This window comes from Pleurodeles waltl, chromosome 1_2 (assembly GCF_031143425.1).
Source record: "Pleurodeles waltl isolate 20211129_DDA chromosome 1_2, aPleWal1.hap1.20221129, whole genome shotgun sequence".
Classification (NCBI taxonomy): Eukaryota; Metazoa; Chordata; class Amphibia; order Caudata; family Salamandridae; genus Pleurodeles; species Pleurodeles waltl.
This window is the reverse complement of record NC_090437.1, coordinates 651,733,877-651,761,523: the sequence shown is the minus strand read 5'-3', so window position 1 is coordinate 651,761,523 and position 27,647 is coordinate 651,733,877. Positions and strand designations below refer to the sequence as shown.

Below are 27,647 nucleotides of genomic sequence, written 5' to 3'. Positions count from 1 at the left end.
GGAGATGTCAGGTGCTGAGGAGGGGTTCATTCAGGTCTCATTCAGGAAGGCGACATATGGGGAGGCTGAGTCGAGTAGATTCCATAGCTCTACTGCATGCCTGTGGACGGAGCGGGTGTTGAGGAGGATACATCTAAGATGGTTGCGTCCTGTCTTGATGGGGGGGTCGTTGGCTTGGAGGCTGGTGAAGGTGCAGTTCTGGCAGGAGACGGGTCCACGGGTGGTCTGCGGGGAGGCTTGAAGGCAGGCGGGAGAGCAGCCAGTGTTGAGGGCACGTAAGGTGGCATTGTCATAGTGAAGACGTGCGTGGCAGCAGTGGGGGGGATGGGAGCCAGAAGTTCTGGTGCTGTGCGCAGTCCAGGCGTGCTGCGCATGGACGCCATTAAGTAGGGAGATAAGGGGAGGAGAGGGCAACTGGGAGGCATGAGCGGGGCGAAAAATGGCACAAAAAACAGTGGTGGGCTGCAAAATGGGGGCAGGGGGCAGCAGCGGCGGGGGAGAGCAAGAAGTGGGAGAGCAAAAGTGAGAGTGCGGAGTGACAGAAAAATGAGGAAGAGAGTAGGGAAGCAAAAGGAGCACAAAGGGAAAGAAGAGAAGCAGAGCAGAGAGCAAACCAGAGAAAGGAGGAGAAAAGGAGAGAGGCAGAAGGTAGCCTATTAGCAAAGCAGAGCTCACCCACTAGACACCAAGGATGAGGTGCAGGCAGAAGCCTGCGGGTGGAGGAAGGCCTCAAGCTCCTGACAGGGGTAAGGACTTTAGAGGAGCCAGGGAAAGGGCTCTACTTGCAAGGTGGCGCCACAGGAAGTGGAGCAGTGCACTGACCACGTCAGTGGTATTGCTCAGCCTACCACGCAGCAGCCACCATTAAGTAGGGAGGTGGGGAGGAGGAGTGGACAGCTGGGAGGTGGTAGGGGGGCGAAAAAGGCGTGAAAAAGAGGGCGGGCTGCAAAAAGGTGGTGGGCCACAAGGGCAGCAGCGGCGGGGAAGAAAGAGAGGGGGGACAGCAAAAGTGAGAGAGAGAGAGAGAGAGAGAGCGGAGTGAGAGAAAAACGAGGAAGAGAGTAGGGAAGCAAAAGAAGCACAAAGGGACAGAAGAGAAGCAGAGCAGAGAGCAAGGCAGAGAAAGTAGGAGAGAGGCAGAAGGTAGCCTAGTAGAAAGGCAGAGCTCTCCAACTAGATACCAGGGATGAGGCGCAGGCAGAAGCCTGCGCCGGGATGAGGGCCTTGAACTCCTGACAGGGGTCCAGAGTTCAGAGGAGCCAGAGAAAGGGCTCTACTTGCAAGGTGGAGCCACGGGAGGCAGAGCAGTGCATTGGCCAGGTCAGTGGTATTGATAATGTGAAAACTTTCAATGACACTACAAAAGCTTATTAATTTGAAATCAAGTCATTTATAAATTATGACACATCAAACTGTGTATATATGATCATATGTAATTGTAAGAAACAATATGTAGGATCCACCATGCACAACTGAAAGTCTGATGGAAGAAATATGTTTGTGCCATTAAAAATAATGATCTAAAACGTCCTTTGACTACACATTTCAGGCAATTGCACAGCATCGTAGAATTGGATCACATGCAATTTATTGGGCTTGAATACACTTCAACAAAAAGGAGAGGAGGAAGTTTGGAAAACAAGGTCAGGATGAGAGAGACCTATTGGATTAACAAATTGAATATGGTTCAAGTGGGGCTTAATATAGATAGGCAATAATATACTTTTCTGTAGTCAGGTATCAATGTGAATACGTTTTTTAGTGACGTTAGGGCAAATATAAATATATTTATATATTTCTACATTTGTGCCCAAGGATGCAAGTATTATTGGACTAGAATCCCATTTATTTATTTCAGTAAGTAAAAGAGCTATTACACATCAGTGGAATACCAATATGGTTATAGGTTAAAAAATGAGATTTAGAATCCCAGCTCCAGAAGGCTAAATATTGTGTTTTTTACCTGATCAAAGCTTTGAACCTTTTGGTATACTGAGGTTATTGTTTTCTTTTTGGGAACATAGTTAACACCGTCCCTGCTACGCCTTTCCCCACTCATATGCTGAGCCTGTTTTTTTTAGCTATATGGGATAGTTTGCTCTTAGGCCCCCATAACCTTGTCCACATAAGCTAGCCAAGCCATATTTGTGTTTTTTTTCCCAACATATTTGGGATTCTAAAGGTACTCAGGGTTTGTGGATCCCCCTGGTGGGGACCGGGAAATTAGCCAAAATATATATATATATATATATTTTTTTTGCCAAAACGGGCTGCAGAAGAAAGTAACTGTTTCTTCCTGCAAATGGCATCAATGCCGTGTAAAAATCACCATCTTCCCAGCATTCAGGAACCGCCAGACTAGAATCAGAAAACCAAATTTTTCAATACAGTTTTGGCATTTTACTGGGACATACCCCATTGTTCCTATTCTTTGTGCTTTCAACCTCCTTCCAATTAGTGACAGAAATGGGTGTGAAACCAATAATTGATTCGGAAAGCCATACATTTATGAAAGTTAGACAAATTCTGAATTCAGCAAGGAGTCATTCGTGTAGATCCTTCAAGGTTTTCCTTTAGAAAGTAACAACTGAAATAAAAAAAATAAAAGATTGAGTTGTAAAAAACAGCTCTTTCTGACTACATTTTCATCTGTATCTTTTCTAGCTAGGGCAGATTTTCAAAAGCAATATACCAATACGTCTGCTGGACCCTTCTGGTTGTGGGAATATATAGGGCTCATAGATTCAACAAGAACCCAGGGTACCCAGAGCCAATAAATGAGCTGCACCTTGCTATGTGTTTTCATTGTATATCTGGAATACAGCAATTCATTTGGTAAAATTTAAAGAGTGAAAAATAGGTATCAAGAAAATCTATGTATTTACGAAATTGCCACCAAGTTAGAGTGTAGAAACAGTGGTTATTTGCACATCTCTGAATTTGGGGCTACCAATACTGGCATGTGATTTACAAAGCATTTCTCAAATTGACTTATTTTTTACGCACTGTCTATATTTTGGAAGGCACAAATGTAGAGAACGACATTTGGTGATAACACTTGTTCTGCTATTCTGTGTTCCTCTAACTCTCCATATAAAATGGTACCTCACTTGTGTGGGTAGACCTAGTGCCCGCAACAGGAAATGCCCCAAAATGCAACATGGACACATCACATTTTTCTAGTGAAAACTCATGTTTTTTGTGAAGTGCCTAGCTGTGGATTTTGGGCTCTAACCAGCTGGCACCTAAGAAAAGCTAGCAAGCCTGTAAATGTTTAAAAACTAGACACCTAAGGCAATCCAGGATGGAGTGATGTGTGTGTCTCTCACCAGGTTCTGTCACCGGAATCCTTTGCAAACCTCAAATCCTGTCTAAAAACACACATTTTCCTCACATTTTGGTGATGCAAAGTTCTGAAAGCTTCCTTCCACCCAACATTTCCCTCAGTTCCCCGATACAAGTGGCACCTTGCTTGTGTGGGTAGGCCTAGTGCTCACAACAGGAAACGCCTCAAAACACAACATAGACACATCACATTTTTCCACTGAAAACTGATATGTTTTTTGCAAAGTGCCTAGCTGTGGACTTTGAGCTCTAGCTCAGCAAGCACTTAGGGAAATCTAGCAAACCTGTATATTTTTTAAAACTAGACAACTAGGGAAATCCAGGATGAGATGACTTGTTGGGCTATCATGAGGTTCTGTCACCCAGAATGCTTTGCAAACCTCAATATTTGTCTAAAAAAATAAACACATTTTCCTCATATTTCGGTGATGCAAAATTCGGGAATCTAAGGGGAGCCACAAACTCCCTTCCACCTAGCCTTCCCCCATGTCTCCAGATAAAAATGGTACCTCACTTGTGTGGGTAGGTCTGCTGCCTGCAACAGAAAATGGTTCAGAACATATTGTGGAGACATCAAAATTATCTATCTCAAAACAACCTGGTTTTGCAAGGTGGTAGAAAAACTAAGCAGAAGCCCATTCATTGCCTAAAAGGTTAACCCTCCGATCAACCTTGGAAACCTTTGGTTTCTTATAGAAAACCCTCACCCACCAGGATTACCCCTTGGTGGCATGCTTCATCATTGGACCCATCCTGTTCGCTATGGAACGTGGCGTACTGTCACCTACGAATTATGTGGGAGCGCTTCTCAAATTTTTCACTATGCTGGCAAAGGATAGGAGTGGGGTGTCTTACATAAGTACAATAAGGTTTAAAATACCTGCCCTTCAGGGAAAACATTGTTTTTTTGCCCTAGTGGTGGTATGGTTAAAAATGGGGTGAGTGGAAAGGAGGGGGATTTAGTGTACCTGCCTTTCTAATATATCTGGTCGACATGTTTTAAGCGTACCGCTAGGCTTTTCATCAGGACCGAGGGTGAATCCATGGTGCCACTCCTAATAGAAGAATGTGCTAATACACACCCCTTTACATGCTAGGAATAAGGCATATTGCACAATTAATTGCAGTGCCTTGTTAATTTGCCTGTAAAGACACAAACAAGAGAGTTAACCTGCCCTACTCAGCGCAGAATTTAGGTTTGCTTAGGTATATGCACCAGACTTAAGTGCTTTTGATTCACATAAAGCACTCCAAACTTGTAAATTACTCATGATAAATGCACTTAATATTACAAGGGGTGGTCACTTTCAGCGTTGGCTGAGTAACAAAGCACTACACAAGACAAACAATATAGAGCACATTTCGTGTATAGTAAACACAGAACAAACATTTTTAGTATTAGGTTTATGTATCATGGCTTCTCAGTTGTTATTACATGCCTGGTTCGCTGCCTGAGTTATCATTTTGGGTGGGTACTTCCTTGCCTCCAGTTTTGCTGCCAGGTGACCTGTCTGCATTTTATAATCTCTAACTTCTGAACAGTTCCTCCTCATTCTGAGGAACCTAAATTTGAGGTTTCCAGGGGATTCTGGTTAAGAAAAGGCTGGGGGATTCACGCAAGCCACACCATTAGCCAAGCACAAGTCCACGCACAATGCCTGCAAAGCACAAGTCCACACACACCCCCAGCAAAATGCCAGGACACACACAGCCAGCCAAACGTCAGTACATGTAGACTGTCAGTCGAACCTCAGTTCACACACACACACACACACACACACAGAAACTTTCCCTGGTATCTAGTGGTTTTCTGCCCCCCTTGTTGGCAGATGAGCCTAGAATATCGCTGGGCAGAAACAGCCAAAATATGAGCTTAAAAAAAAAAGGGAGCGACCTTTGCCTATAGGGCCACTCCCTGACATGTCCATAAACATATCCCTGGTGCCTAGTGGGCTTAGGGGAGGGTGGGCAGATCCGGTGTAGTAACCATTTTCCCAGAAAGGCTGTGCTGAATTTGTTTTTGGGGGGGCTGGGGGCATCGGCATGCCCATTGTGGGAAGCCTCCAACCCGACACAAATAAAAAAATAGTTCCTGGTGCTTAGTGGGCTTTCTGCCACCCTGGCAGGCACATTGGGGGCTATTGCCCAGGGGGGCAGAAAGACTGTTCTGATTTGTTTGGGGGGTGGGAGCCACCACCCCTAAATGAATGAAAGAAAACAATCCCTGGTGCTTAGTGGGCTTTTTGGCCCCATCGGGGGACAGATCGGAGGCTAGTGCCCGATGTGCTTTTTGTGAGAGGTGGGGGCATCATAATACCCATTTGGGGCAGCCCTCACCCCTAGATGTATACAAAACAGAAATCCCCGGTTTTCAGTGAGCTGGATATGCCCCAAATAAACAGGGAGAGCAAAAGTCCTTGCCCAAGGGACAGCTCCCCCTTCCCTGGTGTCAAGTGGGTGGATCCCTGCTTGGGGATCGCCCTCCTGTGGCATTCCCCACACACGGATCCACTAGGGAGATTCTCCCCTTTCCAGTTATACCTCTCTCATCTGCCTTGTGCTCGGAGGGGTGAGATAGCCCCCTGAGCACCGCGGCAGGGAAAGTGAAATGAGCCTATTTGCACATTTCACCTTTGTTTTCAATGAAATTATGTCAGTGTGACGTGCGCGCTGATTGTCATTTCAATGAAAACAAAGAAACAGCCTTGGAAGATGGGTAAGCTCTTCCCTATCTCCCAAGACTGTTTCTTTGTAAGAGAAATCCCTCTGGTGCCGCACCAGAGGGATTTTAAGAGCTATGTTCGTGGATGACTGGGAGCAATCCGATGCACATGAGCACTGTAGCGTTGGATGGCCCCTGTTAGACACATAGGAGGAGTTAAGATCTCTGGTGTGTCGATAGGAATAGTTATACACTAATGAACTGAAGTGCTCATCGTTAGAGCTGTATTAGAAGCATTAAGATTAAAATTTTGGGCTTATGTGTGGACTATTTAGACCTCGTTGTTGTAGGAAGCTGGCTGTCTCTGCTGTGTGCAAACGTAAGGGAACACTATATAGAGAGCCAAGGGTGACCCTCATTGCCTGACAGGGGTTAAAATAATAACCCTAAAAGCTCTCTTTTCTGGTAGCGTGGGCGAGCGTTTTAGAGGACAGTGTTAACCATTTATTGCACACACAGAGCCGGGGAGCGAGACACACGCAATAAAGAAATCCAACAACAATTTATAAAAATAACACATACGTTTATATGAATTTAGACACCAGGATCATCAAAAATGGGTGAGAACTCTTCAAGATATTATTTTTTACATTTTTCAACAGTTAACTCCAATTTTTGGATGTGGTGATGTTAACCTATGGGGAAAAAACATGTACTACATTCGGGCACTTAACAGCGACTTACGGGACTAATCTCTAGGACGTAAGGTGAGTACAGGGTAAGGTCTAAGGCCACACAAACAGGTCACATTGGGAGGCTCTGGGGCATCCGGGTGCAGAGGTGTGTTACTGCGTCAGGTGTCCTATTCACTCCAATGGGGAACTGTTGGTCAGGAACATGCTGCAAGCAGGACCTGGGGGGCCAGTCCGACTCAACCAGCAAGGGGGCTCAGGTCTCACGATGGGGCTCAGGTCTCTCGGTGCTCAGGAATGTAGGGACACCTTTGGTCCCTGGTCCTCGGTCCGAGGAGGCCGGGTGCAGAGGTGTCCTCGTGTGTCAGGTTTTTGTCACTGGGAGCACTTGCTGTAGAGGGGGCTTGCAGGAAAAGGCTGAAGGTGACTACTGTGAGTCCAGTCCTGCCAAACCCAAGGGTGAGCTCTGCTCCAGAGGGTCTCAGGACTCTGTAGGCACCATTGACTCCTTTGGACTTGGAGTGAGGGAGTTTAGTGCAGAAGTGCTTTGAGGCGTTGGGTCTCTGTGGCCAGAGAACTACTCTGGGTCTTGGTGGCCTGGTGCTGAGGGGAAACAGGGCAGTAGGGCCACTCTCCTAAATGGCCGTTGACGTCCCTCAATGGAAGGTCTGCTTTGGTGCTGTTGGAATCTGTATTGGACTACCAACAAGCCTTGGTTGTTGCAAGGGGTCAAGTATCCGCAGGAAGCCTCCAAGAGGGGTCAGCATATCAGGACTTCAGTGAAGTGGTGGGGCTGACCTCCTGACTCCAAACTATCTTCTTTCTCATTGTTCCCTCAGATGACCCGATGGCAGAGTATCAGACTTTGCAAATGGTGCTTGCAGATGCAGGGAAGCAGCTCTTCTGCTCCAAGGGAGATCTTTCCTGGTTGCTGAGGTGCTGGGCAGTCCTCCAGGGTTTTGGGGAGGGTTGATAGCTCTTTGTGGTCTACTGATTATCAAAGCAGAATCAGCATGGCTGGGTTTTGTGCTGATATTTGGTGCAGGTCTTCTGTTCTCGCTCTCTACAGGCCGTCTTCGGTCTTCCTCGGATTCCAGTAGTCAAATCTTGACTTGGTCTGCTTTCCTGGTGTCAAGGGGTCTCCTAAATACTCAATTTAGGGGTGATTTGGGGGCATTAACTGCAAAATTCAATGGGCTACTTAATCATCCTGTGGGAAGTGGGCTTCACCCTGTCCCAAAATTCCTAATTCCATCATACACAAGATGGTGGAATTCCTAATTTTGTGTTCATTTGAGGCTGCGCCCCTCTAGTGGTGAGTCCAGCCTGCAAGTGCAACGTGACTCCTGACTATCTAATTTTCCCGATTGTCCTGGTGCCAGATGGACCTCAGGGCAGTTGAATACCTCTCCCCGGCCTGGGGAGGCTGAGGGTCGCATACCAAAGGCAGCAGGGTCTTTGAAGTTCAGGCCTGGTGTGCAGATCTGCTAGCAATCCTGTTGATGGAGGTGATAACTCCTGCAAGAGCAGACATTGTTTCTGACCTCAGACAGCAGAGGATCTCACCTCCAGGGGCTCAGAAACTCATCTGGGGTGGCAGGCTGGTCAGAACCACTCAGCCAGGACACCAGAGGAGTAGTATGTTTCAGGAGGCACCTTTAAGGTGCCCTCCGAGTGCATGTCATAATAAATCCAATACTAACATCAGTATGGATTTATTAAGACGATATGTACAATACCAAACACTACTATTTTCTGTGCAGCCATCATGTGGCTGGGTTACTCGTGTCCATCAGTGTCCAGTACGTGTTTTAAGATGGCTGCCCATCACTTGCAATGTCTAGGAATAGAACTAGATATCACAGGGGCATATCCGCTCATGAAGATGTGTCCTCACATGCATTATAATGCACCCAGCCTTAGGGCTCTTAAGCTGTGCTGTATGGGTGACTTACATATAGTACATGCAGTGACTTTGGCATGGCACACCATTAGCGTGCCATGTCATGTTTTCATTGAGGGTCTACATCCTGAGGCAGTCTGTGATAGCAAGCTGAGTGCAATTTGTTTGTGGGTCCCTTAGGGTGTCATAAGATATGCTGCAGCCCTTAGGGACCCCTTTTTGTAACCAGGTCCTAGGTACAAGGGGTACAATCTACTAGGGACTTACAGGGGTACTAAAGTCCTATGCCAATTATAAACAATTAGACATACCTTGTTTTTTTAGAAAAGAGCACTCGCTCTGAGGTCTGATTATCAGATCACAATGCAATGTCAGAGTCAAAAATAGGCATCCAGTAGTTCTAAAAGAGAGGAAAACTTGGGGGCATCTGCAAAGAAATCCAGTTTCCTACAGTTGATGGGCTTAGATGCATTTCTTGGTACATCTTTTAAGCAGGGAAGGATTTAGCATATTGGTAGAGTGGTGGTATGGTTGTAGACCAAAATGGGGGTTCTTATCTCACTTCCGGAAGTGACAATATGAATATTTTGTTGTTTGCATTTATTGTATACTTGGAGATTATTTCATTTTTTGGATAAGTAGAGAATTGAAAGAAGAACCAGATTGTGAAAGCTAGACAGCATTGTTTAAATAAGACAATTTTCATTTATTAGTACCAAAAGGTATTTTATTGTATTTATTTACTTATTGAATAAAATAAATATTTCATAAATGCTGGTAACTGGATGAGGAATAGTACAGAGGGACTGTTGGTGGTGTAACTGCAAGAGGTGAATAGTTGTTCTAATCCTTTATTTGTAGCTTGTATCATGGGTATTATTTTTTGACATTTTCATTTAATTTGGTAAGGAAGTTTAGATGTTTTATTTTGTGTTTATATCTTCCTTTGTATTTTAGTCAGGATCAGCTTCTTGATAATTGTTTACTAGCTAGAGGCAATAGGAAGATGGTATTTTTAATTAAGAACTTTTTAAAACTGATTCAGTTTTTCAAAATGCACTTTGGAGTGGAACTCCCCAAAATTGGTATGGTCTAATTGCAAACACTATCATGTCACTGGGCAGTAGATTACAATTTAGTATATATAAGACTCAGTGAAGAAGGGATCTGTTTGGAGGCATACTGTAAGATCAGGTTTTCATTGCTATTCCAAATGACTTTTGGTAAGAATACGTGGGCTCAATGGATCTTTGTGAAGAGTGGTCTAAATTTATAGTGTTTCTGTGTTTAAGATTTGTATTAACATTATGGAGTGTAAATGCAATTTATTCAAGGGAGAGGTTTTTGTTTAGGATAAATTGACTCGGTTCTGAGGATATGAAGATTTAATATGTATTTGAGTCAGGAATCGGGATGAGATTTAAATTATTAACAGGCAAGTTAAAAATAAGATTAGAGTCAATGTGATTTTGTTGTTGTTTTCCAACTGGCAAATTATCAAGCGTGAAGATTATGCATGGGCTTATATGCATATCTTGTTACTTTTTTAAACAGGGAAGGGCTTATGTCGGTAGAGTGGCAATATGGTTGTATGACAAAAATGGGAGTTTGTATCCGAATTCTGGAAGTGATAATATTAATACTTAAATGTTTGCAATTATTGTATATTTGGAGATTATTTTACTTTATGGATAAGTTTAGAATTGAAATAAGAATTATATTGTGATGGTTAGTCAGCATTGTTTAAATGCATCAATGTTTGTTTATTAGCTCCTAAGTATTTATTTATTTATTTATTTATTGAATAAGATTTCATATGTGCTGATCATTGGATAAGGAATAGTACAGAGTGACATTTGATAGTGTAACAGCATGAAAATAGGTGCTCTAATCCTGTATTTGTATAATAGTTATTATTTTTTGATGTTTTCACTTCATTTGGTAAGGAGACCTAGGTATTTTATTTTGTTTTTGTAGCTTAGTTTTCATTTTAGTCAGAATCAGCTACTCAGCGTATCTGTAACTTTTTATTAACTAGAGATAATAGCAAGATGGTAGTTTTAATCAGGTTATCTGATTCTGTTTTTCAAAATGTAATTTGAGGTGGACCCCTCTCATCAAAGGTATGGTTCCATTTTGAACACAATCATGTGACTAGGCGGGAGATTCAAATTGGGTATGTAAGGCTCTGGAGACACAGGATCTGTTTGGAGGTATGCTGTGAGATCAGGTCTTCATTGTTAGGAATGACATTTGGGAAAAACATTTTCCAAATGACGTTTGTTAAGAAAGTTGGGCTCAATGGATCTTTGAGAAGAATGCTGTAAGTGAAGAGTGTTCCTGTGTTTAGGATTTGTATTGCCATTATGGAGTTTAAACACATTTAATCAGGGGAGAGTTTTTTGTTTAGGGTGAATGGACTCCGTTTTGAGGACATAAAGATTTAAGATGTATCTGCAAGTGACACATGTACTAATGATCGGGTTCTTGTCAGATATTGGGCAGGAGATTTACATTTTTAACAGGCGAGTTAAAGATAAGGATAGATTCAAAGTGATCTTTTTTTGTTTCTCAACTGGCAAATTATAAAGTGTGAAAGATAATGCACGGAATTTATGTATTATAGTGTGGTAGACTAGTAGTTCTTGAATTGAGATCAGGATTGAGAAGGATGTTGCTAAAATGTGAGACATATTTGTGAACATTGGGTAATATATGATAAGAGGATGATCTTTTTATTCTCAGATTCCCTTTTCATGGGGTCCTTTATCTGTTCCTAAGGATATGTATACTGCATGATTTCAACACAATCATAGTATTGTTGGAGGTTGCTGAATTTGCTTGTCAGCATTCGTTGTGGAATATAATGTGGCAATGATAAGAGGAAGATGTATTGAGTGACATGTTCTTTTCTTTTTTGTTTATTTTTAACAGAATGACTCAGCTACCTGGGTAAGAATTAAGATGGCGATCGTTTGCTTAAGCATCTGTATTTCAAGTAGGCAAGCAGGAATGCTCCTGGAATTTATTTATTAATTTGGGTTTCGAGAATGTATGTTAAGTTTGTTCATTTTGGAAGAATGTGCTTGAGATTGAGGAAGGAGAAAATAGTAACAAGGAAGGTGCCTTTTTCTCTTGGGTTTTATAAAGCTGTCCAAAGTATCCTCTGAACTAGGTGTTGTAGCATAGCAGAGATTCAATACATGCTTACTTTTTTTTCATAACAGTTTTTATTGCATTTTTTTACAATACAAACACAAACTTGTCGGTTTCAGAAATATGGAATCATGATGATACAGAAGGAAAACGTCAGTGATGCATCGATTATTGTGATACATATTGTCAATATCAAAAAGGCAATAGAATGACACATATGCATGACACAAACACATCTAGGTACAAACTGTAAAACCCCTCCCACCTCCTTCCTTCTGTTGACCATCTGAGCCCCTGCTCCAATGCCTCTAAACAAAGTAGGTACTCATCATACCCTACTGAGGATATTACACATGCTAAGTCAAAGCACACTCTATTCCCTTTCCACTAGTAAAAGTATTGCAGTTCATCCCCCTATGTATCAGCTGGTGTACTAGTCGTGGTGTCCAGTACAGGGTCATCTAGGCAGTCCAACAGCTGTTCCCAGGCACGGGGCCTACCTATTGAGCCCAGGCCTTGTCTAGCCTCTCTAAGCAATACTGCACTCTTGTGCCTTGCCCACTGAGCAGGTTTTTCCTTCCATTTGGTAGTCTAGGGCCCCAGGCAGTATTCTAATGCTTACTTGATATATAAATCATTTTTTAAAAAAATCAAGTTATATAATTTGATAAGAAACAGGTTGTTTTGTACTCTTTATAAATGGATCATGTTATGACATTTGAGGGACAAAGTTTGGAGGAAAGACATGTAAAGAGTTTATCTGCAATATTCAATGGAATAGGTGTAAAAGAAGAATTTTGATCAATGATGATTATCTCTGTAAATGTTTTATGAATGTGTAATATTTCATGCTTAAGCTTTAGAATGTCTAATTTAGAAAAATGGGATTTGGGTACGCTTTTGAATTTCTGTCAGGTCCTGTCAATTTGGAGTATTTTGTACTCAATGTATAATATTATTATTATTGTGATTATATTGAGTGGTATTTTGTGTCTTTTAACCAGTCCTGAGGAAGCAACTGTGTCGTGCAACATGCATTGGCTGTAATCATACATCTTATTAAATTCCTCACTTCGATTCTGTGATTATATGTGTCCATAGAGATAGAAGACCTTATAATTTGGTTGAAAACAGAAATAAATCTCCTTATCTGATGACCTACGGATCAACTGTAATGGTCATAGAATTATTTTCCCAGATCAATAGGTTTATTTTATGGAGTTAGATGTGAATTGAGTACAGGCTTCCGGGAGGTTACCTCTGCTCATTCTGCACCAGAATCTCTTTACTTACACACACACGTCATGTCTATATACACACACACACACCAGCAGGTGTTACTACAAATGGTTACTACAAATGGCTGTCCTTGCCTATGCAACAAAATCTGGTAAAGTAGGCTTGATTTACTCCTCTGGCTGTATCTTCCAGGTGCATAATGGAGCTGTGAGCATCAGCAGTCACTAATATATCAAAGTGGTAGGGCGAGCGAAATGCCCCACTGCATCACAAAAAGTAAAAACAGTAAACAAGCATGCACAATAAAAACACAAGGATCCATTATGTTACAATTAAAAATAAAATAATTGTACTTACCCGGGCTGCATTGTCCTCTGTGTCCCACCTAATCTCCGACCAGCACAAGTGGAAGCAGAAATTTCCCTAAACAATCCTGGCACTGCTTTCATGCTGTTAGCCAGCATGAGAGCATTGCTAGGAATTGATGGAGCGTCCTGGCTGGATGCTCTTTCCGGTCCTTTAGGCCTGTGCTTGGTCTCCACCAAGCTGTCCAAGGGAGCCTGGTAGAGAGCTTCAAAGTGCGCATGTGAGTTTGGCTGGTGCAAGTCTGCTGGCCAAACTCACATGCACACTTTGCAGTGTCTGGCCAGCACTGCTATCATCCGCAGTAAAAAGATGAGACCTTATTGCTCCGGGACAGGCTGTGGCGGGCTATGTGAAAAATAAAATGGCAATGAAATCTTTTTATTGCCATTTTATTCTTCTGGTTTAGTGTGGCTTTCAGCGGGCTGGGGTGACTAGTCGTGGCTAGCGACGGTGCAAATTGGTGGGGTGGGGAACAAAACAAAACCAATAAAAAAAAATTAAAAAAATAACTTAAGTTGGCCCTGTCGCTCTTCTCTCCGCTGCCCTGCAGGCGGGCACAGGCTCCCAGGGCACCCTGCGGCCAATCCTAATGTTGCATGGGAGCAGCTTTAGGATTGGCTGGAGCGCCTTGCCTTGGCGCTCCCATGCAGACAGGGAGCCTGTGCCTGCTCTCTCCAACCCAGAAACACAGTGTTGGGTTGGAGAGAGCTCAGTGCGCATGTGTTTGGCCGCCCTGAGACAGCCGGCCAAACACATGCGCACTGAGGGGAGTGTACACCACTCTGCTCCATGGCTGTCATCCCCCCATTGTCCCGCCCCATTTAAAATAAAACGATAATAAACAGCGTTTATTATCATTTTATTTTTAAATTTTGCAGCCGCTGCTGCTGGCGGGGGTTGGGGCGATGCTCCTCCGCCATAGCGGAGGAGCGACCGCTGGGGCGATGATCCCCTGCCCTCGAGGAGAAACCACCGCTGGAGGTGAGTCTGTTTCTGATCATCGTACAGTCAACAGTGCCTTTGTTATCTTTTAAGCCCCAGACACTCTCTAGGTTAGTGTATGAGATGCAGACAGCACAGCTTGGAAACACCCCCACACTTCCCTTTCGAGCTGTGCTATTTGCTGCTGATATATTAACTTGTAAGGTTGCTAGGTTTTCATGATAGCATAGAGACAGCCTAATTTATTTCAAAATAGGCACACAGTTCCATTCTACACTTGTGCACTGAATTCACAATGGGGCTATATCATGAACATATTCTGTGCCTGCACATGGGTTCCAAACAGAGTTGTAAATTTGTTTTTCATATACCCGTTTTGACCAGACAGCGTGGCTTGAAACACAGACAGGCAACTATCCATGTTCCTGAGATGGGCTGTGCGCAACTCACCTTCAAATACATAGGGCCTCATTCCGACCCTGGCGGTCTAAGACCGCCAGGGCCGCGGGCAACGGAAGCACCGCCAACAGGCTGGCGGTGCTTCAGTGCCCATTCTGACCGCGGCGGTAAAGCCGCGGTCAGAAAAGGGGATCCGGCGGTTTCCTGCCGGATTTCCCCTGGCTGGGCTGAACCTCCATGGGGATTCCGACCCCATTCCCGCCAGCCTGTTTCTGGCGGTTTTGACCGCCAGGAACAGGATGGCGAGAACGGGTGTCGTGGGGCCCCCTAACAGGGCCCCAGCATGATTTTCACTGTCTGCATAGCAGACAGTGAAAATCGCGACGGGTGCAACTGCACCCGTCGCACCCCTGCAACACCGCCGGCTCCATTCGGAGCCGGCCTCTGTGTTGCAGGGCCTTTCCCGCTGGGCCGGCGGGCGCTCCCCTGGTGGGCGCCCGCCGGCCCAGCGGGAAAGTCAGAATGGCCTCCGCGGTCTTCTGACCGCAGAGCGGCCATTTGGCGGTTCCCGCCAGGCGGGCGGCGTCCGTCGCCCGCCCGGGTCAGAATGACCCCCATAGTGTCCAGTTCACAAACATGTATGAGTAAATGAAGAAGCTTTTCACATACTCAAAAATGCCTTGATTTGGCCCCACAGTTATATTTGTTTGATGCATGTGCTGTGGGGGATCAAGAATTAGGCATATGCAGGGAACAAGCTCGGTTTTCCAACTGAATGCGAGGGCAGAACAACTTCTGATTTTGTTCATGTTTTATCCACATATTTTTGAGCTGTGACAATATTTTAGTATAAGAGTTTGACTGGATCAACAGAATGTGATAAAGCTATCAGATAGCTGTATATTGTAAGCTCTTAGAACACACTCAGCATGCAGGCACCATTAGTGAGCACCTAGAAAAATGTTCCTTGTAGTTTGTGCTATATAAAACAAAGTATTATTCATTCATACTATTTGCAGTTGTCAGCGTTTTTTTGCCATGTCACATAGATTCATTTTTTATTTGCTTTGTTGGGAGGCAATAAATAACACAGAAAATATAGCTTATGTTGCTTATGTTCTTTAAAATGAAGGTGGAACTTGAAAGGGTTTCCTGTACAGCATTCTAAACAGGAGTTTGCTTTATTGACGTTTTGCAATAGGAATGGTGTGTGGAACATATTCTTTTGAGAATTATCAAATCTGCAAGTTCAACCACAATCAAACTTCTAAGTCACTGTGTCCCAGGCAACTTTCTCTAGCACATTCAGTAGATACTGAACTGAAGACCATTTCTCAAAGTACTGTGTGTACTCTGTCATACAAATACAGGGTGCAATGTAATGTGACAATTTTAGATTCCTGAACAAAGCCTACATATGAATATACAGATTTTTAAACATATGTGGGTGTAGTCTTTAAAAGCCAAACTAATGTTTAAGGCCTTTGGGGTCAATGAAACATCTAAACAGATCTTTTTTGGAACCATGAATAGTGTATTTTTCTTTAAATTGTGTTTTCAATGTATTACTTACAATTGTTATTACATCAGAGAATTTCCGGTCTTGCCACTGTGGTCTAACAAGAGCCCCTGCAGTGCATGGGGGTGTCGAGGTCCAGGGGGCCCCAACTGGCATTGTGCACAGATGGAGGGACCCTGGTCTGAGACCTCCTGACTGGAAGGAGAGCCCCCTCAAGTTTCATTATGCCACTTTCTAACCATGCCTTTGTTCAAAGACACAAGCTCCAATCTTGCACATTAAAAAGACATTAAAGTAAGAATATGGGCCAGTAGTAAGACCTTTGCATGGACTCATTTATGAATTATAAATCAGTGTCAGTGCAACAAACTGCCTATCAGGTGACAAAGATCTATCATCCACAGCCTAATTATTGTTGATGAAATACATGAGGAATTACTTTATGTGATGTCTTAAGTAAGCACATGGTGACTTCACAGCAGAAATGTCCTCAATTACTCTGATTAAGGGTTTCAGCACATGCCACGGTCAAGTTCATCAAGACTAACCCAGTTAGTCCTGGCCTCTTGATAGACCTCTGTAAAAAATGTTGTCCAGAAATTTCCATTTTGATTTGTGTTTTTGTATCATTTTAGAAATCATTTAGCTTGGGTAGACATTGCTAATCCGGGACAATTTTTTCTGGATGACATTTTTAAAATGGCAGATGTGTTGCTGTGATGAGGTAATATTTCAGGAACCATGAGACCTATATACTTCATTTTGGTGTCAAAACATAGGTTTGGGGGGTCAAATAGTCTTATAGAGACAGAAAATAACTTCTCAGAGCAACGCTTTTGCTACTTTAAAAAAATGCAGCTCTATAATGATGTGTTTTAGCTATTATTTTGGTAATTTATTTTATTTTGTTTTTGTTTCAGGATTTCCCCTAATTCAAATTTGTAAACATGAGCGAAGCAGGTAGTAGCAGAGGACCTTTTCTCTCCCGACAGAGTGTTGTCAACTATAAACTCCAAAGACTCCTTCAACAACAAGAAAAAGGTGTCATATGCCAAACTAATCCGAAAGAAAAGCTAACATCAACTGTGGCTGGACAGAAGAGAGTTTGAGATGCTTCAGAAATAAGGCAAGACCAAGTTCACAAAAGATTGAAACAGATGGGCGAAGAGGATCAAAGATTTTATCATTGTAACAACAAGTGCTACAAGTCGTGTACAATGGAAAAAAAGCCTGAAAAAAAACAAATAGCAGAAACCAGTGAATCACAACAAGAATCCAAGTCTTCTGAGAAAGCAATGACAAGCAAACCCAATGCCCATCAACTTAGAAGATCGATGGCTACCCCTCGTCAACCTCCAATAACTTATAAGAAAGCAGAGGATCTTCAATTTGTTATCTGTGGTTTAGCCAGAACAAGGTCCAAAGCGATTGATGAAAGAACAATGTACACAGTATGTGAGTTTCAATGAGTAAACATGTTTTATCTGCAGATAGGTTCTTCCTAGATGAAGCTTTCAGCTGAGTAGCTGATCTAAGCAGCAAGGTGAATGTATTTGCAGCAGATGTGTATGCCCACCCAAAATGCATGCTTGCATACATTCAAAAATGTGAAAGTACAATGACCTCCCAGCAGCAACATAACCACTAGCCTTCAGTTAAGTTTGCACTCCTTGAAAAAGCAAATTAAGTTTTAAAGCCACTCTTGAGTGCTGCCTACGGGTTCACACTCAGTTAGATCAGGGAAATGATGGTCAACATTTATGAAACTGTATTGATCTGCAATAATGAAATTAAGATTTTTCTGGTGAGAATGTACAATGACAGAATTTGATTTTGTCCGTTTAACAAGAAGAATGAACCACTTATGGTGTTCTTAGCTGATTTGACTCCTGAAGTTCTTGCTGCCAAAATAAGATCAAAAGATGCAGTAAAATCATCAGGAACCATTTTAAGAAACATCCTGAAAGATTTAGATTTTCAACTTAATTACACATTTTGTGATGTTTTAGAGCTCTGCAAACCATGGGAGTCAGCAAGAATGCCTGATGTTGTCTTAACTTTTTTACATCATTGTTTAATATCAGCAAGGCAAAACTGTTACAAACTAAAGTTCTTCAGAAGTTAACAACATTGATGATGGCTTTGAAGATATAAGCGAAGAAGTGGAAGACAATCCCATGAACTGACAAGCTTATGCTATGCAAATGTGCAGTCTTTTCTAAATCATGTTTTATGATTTACATCACGGAAAAAAGAAAACTCCGCTACACATGATGACAGCCCATACATTCTATGAGAATTGCAAAAGTAGGGAGCTAATCACTTCAATGAATATGAATTGTGTATCAACAAGTTATAATTACATAATACGGAGCATGAACGTGGTGGCAGCTCATGCTGTAAAATCGTGTGAATCTGACAGCACACCACTTTCAAGTCACTTTACCAGGAAATGATTTACAATTGCCGCTCTTGATAATTTTGACTTTGAAGACAGCTCTTCTTTGTCTAGAACATCCAGCACACATGATACTGCCATGGTGCTTTTTCAAAACTGTACCAATGAAATAGCTGCTGGAAAACAAGCTGTGTCAGCTGTAGGCTTAAAAAACAGAAGCTGCAAACTTATAACCCAGCTGCCTTGCTGTGTGCAAAATCACTACAAGCCATCAACATGTCTCAGTCTACCAGAAAGCTTTAAAGTGGCTGAAGAAATGGATTTTCTTCTACCTGATGCTGCTGTCAGCAAAGCTGATTTAACTGAATTCCTCATATCACTTATTCAGTACGGACTGAAGAATGAAGAAAACCCAGCTCCTCCGTGGGCTAGAATTCATGTTCTGATCTCCCACAATACCGTCCCACTGAAGGAGGTTTGGTTTTCACCATTAGTACCATCTCTAGCCACAAACTATGCAACAGTATATAAAGCTGTAACTTCTTTTTTAAATGGGCGTACTCAGCTTGAAGACCAGCCCATCCTGTCAATTTTCTGAATGCTACCATCTGCTAGCTGACATTTTTATGAGTCATCCATTAGAATTTGATCTTTATCTAATGATGGGCGCTTTCCACATTACAAAAGTTGTGTTGCAGTATGCAGGAAGTTATCTCAGTGGATCTGGCTTAGATGATGCACCTATTGAGGCTGAAATCTTTGGAAGCAAAACTGTCCAGTTAGTGCTGAGCAGAACTCAATATGTTTGTTCATTACAAGTCATGCTCATTATATCTGAGTCTATAGAAACAATGAATTGGAATACTTTCTGTAAGAAAAATGCATATTTTTCAAAGAATGTGAAGAAAAAATCAGAACTTTGCAAGTACTGGGAAAATGTATTACCTATGATAGCAGTAGTGGACTTGGTGCATGCTGAGCAGGAAGGAGATTGGGAGCTGCATGTAAAGACTGTGAAGTCACTGATTACTGTGTTTCATGAATTCAATTGCATAAACTACTTGATATATGAGTCCTAGTATTTGGAAAGAGTGAAGAAGCTAGGGGTGGAAAAACCATACCTCTACAGAAAATGTATCCAAAGACATTTTGTGGTGAAAGACAAAGAGGGAAGGTTCAAATCTGTGGCTCCAGACATGAAACTGGAACAGACGATCCAGAGATAACAGAAAAGCTCCAAGGGATTGTTGGTCAGACATGTAAAAGTGAATTTGTTAATTAAAGGCAGCTAGTTTACCATGAAGTCCTTTATATTTGCAATGTTTTCAGAGAGCTGACAATTTCAAAATAAATGGACCATCATGAAACTGTTCCTCACCACTAACTTGTGGGAACATTTTAATAAACATGTTGACAGCCTTCTTTATTTCATGTAGCAGCAAGGAAACCACTTTGAAATGATTAAGCCTGTGTGACTACACAACTCTGTGACCAAACAATATGTAGATAACGATATAAAGACACATCTACTAGATGTCCTAGAACATGATCAAAACTATGCGCAGAACTGAAGCAGGAGAGATTTGAATTGAAAGAGAAAAAGCTGTTTGACATATTCACTAAAGCTAAACTTCCACACTTTAATTATCATAGTAAGAGTTTCATCCAACCAGCCACTACAAAACAGGTTACAAAAAAACAGCTTTCTCAAGCACATAGAGAGATGGATGTAGCAAAAGAAATGTGTGAATTTATCAAGGACATTCTGCTGCATGATCTTCTTCCAACAAACACATTATTTCATAGAGATGCTTCAACCAAACCGATGAAGCACAAACTCATACAAGAGCTAAAAAAAAAACTTTCGCCTGAAGAATTTCAATTTGAAAAGGTGTCCTCATTGAAAACTGCTGTTAATGTGGACAATATGTCACAATTGCGAATGGTCAAGATTTCATCCATGAAAAATTTCACAGAGGTCATTCAGACTGTTCCACAGGTAGCAAAGTCAGTGTGCACCTTGCAAGAACTGCACATTGTCTTTGGCAGTTATCTTGAACTACCTGTCAAACAATGTGGGTGAATCAGACAAATGTCTACAAGTGGAACAATAGACCTTGCCTGCATCGAAAATTCGACACTTATACTTGTGCAACTTGATAAATTCTAGCCAACATGGAACAATATGAACTTGGAGATGTTAACTCAGCAAACCATTGCTGATGCTTAGGTGAACACTCAATTTCCAATTATTGCAAGTAGAATGATTCTCAATGAGGAGGTGGTGCCTACAAAGATATATGCAAAGGTACTGGTTATATTGTTCAATAATTTAACAGCAAATCGGACGAAGCAGACCTTCGTGATGTGCCACATGATTGAAATGGTTCCAGTCGAGTTATTGTACTGTCAAATGACACATATGTTATTATTGTGCTACTTAGATTTGTTGCAATGTTCATAAATCATGGATTGTCAGAGTTATGAGTACGTTATTGTACAGGTGAGAAAAGACGCTTAATCCCGCTTCATATTCTGCACAAGAAACTTGACCTTGCGATGCCCAGTGTTCTTATCAAGGCACAAATTCTTATGGGTGATGACACTATGAGCAAAAGTGGAAGAAAGCTTGGAGCTTTAACTGCTGAACCTGTGAAGTTTCTAAAAGGATTTGGTGAGATAGAAGAAGAATGTGACTTTAAAGACATAGAAAAATACCTTCTGATTGTGTGGAAAACGAGTTCTGACTGTCACACATTTGACGATCTTCTGTACAGTGAGCTCAAGAGATCAGTCACATTAAGTGACCTTCCACTGATGTCCTGTTCTGGGCGTGAACACATTAAAAGAGCATTCTACTTGATCAGAAGATTGTAAATGTTTTTGATCATGCATATGTGAGAAAGATCCTTGTGAATTTGTTTGGGAAGATATTGATGGAGTGCTAAAACCTATGATTATTCTAAAGCCTCTACTCACACAACTTGCACATACACGTACTTGCAAAACCTGTGCTACAAAAAGATGTCCCATTCGATATGCTCTTCTCAAATATTCAACATTCTGCAAATGTACCACAAGCGATTGCTGAAACAAATAAAGTGAAGTATGAAAATGTGTCAAAAACAGTAGTGATAAACATTATTTTTTCATATTCAGATCATAAACATTGTTTGGTGTAGACATAAAAGGTTTAAAATACAATATTGTTTGTTTAATTTCTATATATGTCCCCTCTTACTCTATTATTGCCGCTATTTTGGAAAATGGAGGAAGGGTTGCTCTGAGGAGTTATTTTCTATAAGACTACTTGACCCCCAAAACCTATGTTTTGACACCAATATAAAGTATATGGCATGGGTCCTGAATTATTACATTATCACTGCAACACATCCACCATTATTGAAAATGTTGTTCAGAAAAGAAAAAAAATAAAATATATATATATATATATATACATATAGGCCCAGGTCTGTAATGTCTATCCGAGCTAAATTACTTCTCTAATGATCTAAAAAGACAAATCAAAAATTCAAAAATGAAAATCTCTGGACAACATTTTTTTTTGTTTTTAACAGAGGTATATAAGGAGGCTAGAATTAAGTTGCTAAAGGGCCAAGTGTTATTTTAAAAAAATACCACCCTCCAGTTTCATTTACGATATGTAACGTATAAACTGCGAAAGTATTTGTACTAAATTGCACTATATACTGTTCCAATTATGGATGGATGAACAGATTCACCAACTAAATAACCCTGTCCCAGATGATTCTTTTTATTTGTAATATTTACATCAGAGGGGTAGCAGACGCTCTCATTTAATTAACCTAGTTTCATTCATGATGTATTTTGAAACAACATTAAATGCTAAATTTTGGTTGCTTATTATTTAATCAAACTGTTAGTCAAAAAACTTTGACATAATTTTCAAGAAGTATTATTTAAGTAGAACATTGTGACTGAAGTGATGTCATTGGCTTAGAATCCTTCTCTATTCTCCAAAACCAACAATCATAATACCACGAGAGATCCACACGTCGTTAAGAGCCAAAAGCTATTTGGGAGAAATGGTAAGCAGGTGATTAGGAGTGAGAAGAAAATACTGTCTGGGAAAAACATAATTGATAAAATATGATGTATTAATCCTCTGGAGTCTTGTAGAAATCTGCATATTGTATCTAAACAGAGAGATAGAGCACATCCTGTCTGGAATCTACTTTTATTTCTGCCAAGTGGTGAGAAAGAAAATATATCATTGGTCTAGCATGAGACAACAACAGCTGGAGACCCAAGCTAAGGGTGTTTTGTCTTCCACACATTTCTGCCTCAGACAGTCTAGCTCTGGAACATATTGCACAAAAATACCAGGAGGTGTGTTTTGCTCTTTTGCTCTGCTGTTCCACTCCTCTTTCCCATAATACACTGAAACTGTGGGCATGGAACTCAATTCACCACAATGCCAGGGACAGTAGTAGTGACCATTTGACCTTTATTTTGACTCAAACACATTTGCTTACAAATACACATGCATTCACAGTCTCTCACAAAAACACACTCATCCACAAACATGCACACAACATACATTTAAAAGCCTTTTTTACTCACCTTAGCTGCCAGATAGGGTCATATTTATCCTAATTATAATCCTTTTTGTACACTAGTAGTGAATCATATAATTAGCTATTTGTGTAATAGAAAATTTGACAGAAAAAGGAAGCTGGACGAGCTGTCCCTGTGTTCCAGGCACCCATTTGGCTATCTCAGAAGCTATGGGTAGCAAAGGGAGAGGTTGCAAGGGGCGAGTCAGGGGTCACAGCTGCGACCCCTGGTGACACCAATTTGATGTACATGACTGTGGGTCCACTTCACAAAGCTAAAATTAAGGCCAAAAATGTATGCCTGTCAGGTATCCACCAAAGGATACCTAGTATTTAGTACTGCATAGTTGTGAGTCACACTTTTGTACAATTATGCAGTGGTAATCTTAGTGAAAGGAGTGGGGAGTGAGAAGATTAACCAAGATCTGCCTTGAAAGTTTGTGAATGCCCAACAACTTGTGAGCATTCTCAAACTCCTGTCTAACCTTTTCCCACTTTGGACATTGTCAGAGATTTGCTCCAGCAGAAAAATATTTTCCCTGTGGAGAAATAACAGTGGAACAGCAAAGCGATCTTTGCCAATGAGAGAATGCACTCTTTGTAGAATCCGAGTTTTTGAAATAGGATAATCCAAAAAGATCACTCAACCAAAATGTAACATGACATTGTCAGTAGCACACCTGAAAACTAGAGGCTAATGCAGCTTTCCAAGCACACTTCTGCCTATGTTTGTGAATTTCAAACAGTAGTGCAACTGCATCCATTCATAGGGGTGCTTTAAGGGGTGCAGATTCATTACTTTCTTTGTAAAAAAGTCACTATGGGGGTGATTCTAACCCTGACGGGCGGCGGAGGCCGCCCGCCAGAGTTCCCCCCTCCAGAACACCGCTCCGCGGTCATAAGACCGCTGCGGTGATTCTGGGTTTTCCACTGGGCTGGTGGGCGACCGCCAAAAGGCCGCCCGCCAGCCCAGTGGAAAACACCCTTCCCACGAGGACGCCGGCTCCGAATGGAGCCGGCGGAGTGGGAAGGTGCGACGGGTGCAGTTGCACCCGTCGCGAATTTCAGTGTCTGCTGGGCAGACACTGAAATTCTTTGTGGGGCCCTCTTACGGGGGCCCCACGACTCCCCATACCGCCATCCTGTTCCTGGCAGGAGAACCGCCAGGAACAGGATGGCGGTATGGCGGAAAACCGGCGGGAGACCGCCGGTTTTCCACTTCTGACCGCGGCCAAACCGCCGCGGTCAGAATGCCCTGCGGGGCACCGCCAGCCTGTTGGCGGTGCTCCCGCCAACCCTGGCCCCGGCGGTCCATGACCGCCGGGGTCACAATGACCCCCTATATATCTTTCAGTTCTAGATCCAAAACATGGGCATGTTAAACCCGTTCCTTAGTAAAAAATAATGATGAGAAAAAAAAAACAGACACAGCAGACCAGGGTCCCCAGACCCAACTACCTAGCCAAGAAGAATGCCTTTATATGGAAGGAGTCACATCCCAAAAACGTTCCTGCCATTAAAGATATGCCCCTGCAAAAAGAAGAAGCTGACTGCATGCCAAAAAAAATTACTACTTAAACTGCACCACAAAATCTGGACAAACATAAATGTAGATAGAGTCTAGAGACAGTAACATAATGCTTGGCACCATTATCATTGTTAGAGTACCACCTGAATAACTATTGTATCCTAAATATAATCTACAAAATATTGCCTCATTGAGGTAATAATAAAAAATCAACACTTAATTGGACAATAGTTTTATAAACAATATTTAGTACAATATATTTATTACAAACATTATTTCTGTACACAATATTCTGTCCCACATCTACTGTCAAGACGGAAGGTTCTCTGTGCTGATGCACTGTATGCTGCAAGCGCAATAAGATTGCTAAACTCTGCAAGCACTGTAGTGTTCCTGCACCAGGGAAGCACAGAGGCTCTTGAGTCAAACAAAATAGTAGAAGCAGGCGAAGATACGATCATGTGGCAATTTCCAAAAGTCACAGAAAACATATTAGTTGCTAAGAAACTAAACACAGCAAAAAAGCAATACATCACTACAGCTAGAATGGGAGATTATAGGGGACTAGTCATTATTCAGTTACTGGTACCGAAAGAGGAGATTTTGAAACATAAAGAGATGCAATCAGAGAATAAAGAAACCTAAAATATTGGGAATACTTGGATGATGCAAAGGAGCTAATCAACAATTTTCAAGCACATATAGAGTTATTGTTGTTAAAAGGGATACCATATCAATGAAGAAAGAGTAGGGAGAGACAGTGGCTAAGCTGCTGACTGCAGAACAAACAAACCAGAGTTCTAATCTCACCTCTTTGGCAAATGCTGTGCTGTGGGTGTTAGAAATTGGGTCTCTAGTTGGCAGAGGTATGCACCCTGTCCAAGTATGGACCATAATCCTATTCAGGATAAGTCAGTTACACTCCTCCTCTGCTCGCCCCCCTGGTAGCCTGCACAGAGCAGTCAGGCTTAACTTGAGTGGCACTGTGCAAAGTATTTGTGCAAACCTTATTTACAATAACACAGTGAAACTGTGTATTACTGCCTCTCGCTTTGTACTATGTGAAAACCCTTACTGATTCAGGCACCTTATTTGCACACATTTTGCTAATTTTGCACTGTTATTGCTGCTAACTTCACCACCTGGTAGTTGGTGATTGATTCTCTAACTGTTGAAATTGATGTATGTGAAATTTGAAATGACCTTTTGTTAGTGATCTGTAAATTTAGAACATCGAGTGGAGGGAATATGTTTAATATTTTTTAATCTTTTAATGAGTTTGAATTTTAGCTTTGGGGCTTTGTTTTTTTAGCTTTGTACTGTGGGTGACTGCTTGAGATTGGGGCAGGGTTCCGGATTCATGTTACACATGAAGGCTAATTAGCCAACTGACATTTTTTCTGGCTAGAGGTCTAGTCCTTGTGACAAGGGGCCATAAATACGAGGGTGCTGCACCTTTGGTACGCTGAAGGTGTGCCAAAGGCAAATCCCTCTGTACCTGTCCATGCCCGAACGGCACCAGGGGCCAGGAACTCTGCCAGCTCCAGCATAAATATACAGGTAATCACCTACCCTCCTAAAACTTTTCTAGAATAGATCTGGCAGGCATAACAACCTTATGTGTTGGAAAGTTTGCCCAGGTAGGTTAGAGGCACCTTTTTCCTGTGTTTAGTGGCCAGCCATTCCATTTAGACTTAAGGAGCCAGGTAAACATGCCTAAGCTTGTTGAGGAGACCATCTTTAATTGTCTCTATTTTAATGCCAGATTGGTGCTGAAACACTGTATAGAGAATTGAGATTTGATCTTGGGCTCAGAACTAGATTTGGTATTTATCCACAAATGCTGGCTGAAAGATTTCACTTTACCTGAAACCTGAGCAACCATTCAAACAGGTTATATGATTTTGAATTCAGACAGGAAGGACTGCCTTGGAGAGGGCTTTTCTGTTATTTTTAAAGATCCCCTCTTGTGCATTGCAGAATTTAAATCTATAACTAACGGCAGGGAGATACTGGCCTTCCAGCTTTCTCACAAAGACAGAGAGGGGGTGGGAGGCTCCGTACTTTATAGGCCACCAGGTTATGACCCACATTTGAGTAATAATCTTCTTTCCTAGCTTTGCTAAGCGTTAAACATCAAAACTACTTAGCTACTGGAGACTAACTTACATTTTGACAAGAAAGATGAAGATGAATTTTGTAAGCAACTGGAGAGTGGTAAGGATATACGCCATCTTAAACAATGAGTCACTGGACCAAGGCATAGAGCTGGCCACACTTTAGATCTCATTTCTTCTTATATTGAAACCACCGAAATTGGGAATATTATTCCACTCACCTGGACAGACCATTTCCTAATGACACTTTCTATTACACTTCCTAGTAACAATGCTTGTCCTACAGACCCTGCTCCAACTCCTAAGAGACCTTGGAGCCATATACCTGAGGAATCTTTTTCTCAGCATTTTACTTCTCCCCCGATTGAGAGAGGGCACCTCTTGCTGAGCAAATTGAAGCGCTAAATGTGGTGATCTCAAGCTCATTAGACAAATGTGCCTCCTTGAAAATTAACAAATCCTCGAGAAGCCATCCTTCTAAAAAATGGTACTCTGAAGATCTGAGATTAGTTAAAAGGAAATGTATAAGACAAGAACAGAAAAGGAGGTTCACTAGGAAAGAAACAGATCATTTAAAATATAAAGAGGAATTAAAGCAATATCATAGAGTATTACGGAGAGCCAATAAGGAATATTTTATTAGGCAAATTGAAGAAAACCACAGCGCCACAAAAGAGTTATTTAAGACTCTGAAGGAGCTTGGTCAACCGACTTATCTCCATCAATTGGACCATCTGAGGCCCTCTGCGAGGGGTTAGGGAATTATTTTACAGATGCAACTGA

At 41.9% G+C, this 27,647-nt stretch overlaps 1 protein-coding gene across 2 annotated transcripts in view; it reads right to left on the bottom strand.

The window, feature by feature from the left end:
- The window catches only part of INPP4B (inositol polyphosphate-4-phosphatase type II B), a 2,522,842-nt gene that overhangs the window by 2,420,364 nt on the left and 74,831 nt on the right, over nucleotides 1-27,647 (bottom strand). The window lies entirely within an intron of this gene.